This window comes from Wasmannia auropunctata, unplaced genomic scaffold (genome assembly GCF_000956235.1).
Source record: "Wasmannia auropunctata unplaced genomic scaffold, wasmannia.A_1.0 LD336076.1, whole genome shotgun sequence".
In the NCBI taxonomy this organism is placed as follows: Eukaryota; Metazoa; Arthropoda; class Insecta; order Hymenoptera; family Formicidae; genus Wasmannia; species Wasmannia auropunctata.
In genome coordinates, this window is record NW_012026814.1 from 5,094,966 (window position 1) to 5,095,699 (window position 734).

The 734-nt window shown below is 40.7% G+C and overlaps 1 protein-coding gene across 1 annotated transcript in view; it reads right to left on the minus strand.

Moving 5' to 3' along the window:
• Positions 1-734, minus strand: part of LOC105449512 (uncharacterized protein K02A2.6-like) — a 14,179-nt gene that overhangs the window by 7,181 nt on the left and 6,264 nt on the right. The gene's annotated exons all lie outside the window — the stretch shown is intronic.

Sequence of the window (734 nt, forward strand, 5' to 3'; positions counted from 1 at the left end):
GCCAGCCCGCTCAGAGATGTGTATAAGAGACAGATATATAACTGGTGGTCACACCATTAAATAAACAATAAAATGTATAATATTTTAATCAATAAAATGTGAAATTTTTAAAATTATGTTTCTTTCCTTTTCCTTCGTACATGTATATGGCGCTACTACTACACTGAGCTGTGTGCGAGACACGTTCATTTTTGACGCGGATCAAATTTCTACCTGACGATGGTTGCGAACGAATAAGATTTCTATGCTGTTAGGAACGATAGTGATAGAATAGGTTCAATAGACGGTTCGACAGGCTGTTTTTTGGACAGACAGGCAGTTCAACAGACAGTTCGACAGGCGGTTCAACAGGTGGTTTAATTGAACTGACGGGCAGTTTGACAGATCAGCAGTATCGGTTCGACTGACGGTTCAATAGAACAGGGGTATCGGTTTGATAGAACAGCGGTATCAGTTTGATAGAACAGGGGTATCGGTTCGATTGGCAGTATGATGATGGTTTCATATTACGCGTCTTCGTGACTTTGCCATGACATTGAGATGCGGCGAATGCTGACACGGTCATTTTTTATCTTGACCCATATAATATATCTAACTAATGAAGGTCGCGAAAGAAATATAATTTTCTATGTAGTTGAACTAATAGCTGTTTAATAGAACAGACAGGTGGTTTGACAGACTGTTCGACAGGCGGTTCGACAGATCAGGGGTATCAGTTCGACAGGCGGTTTGAC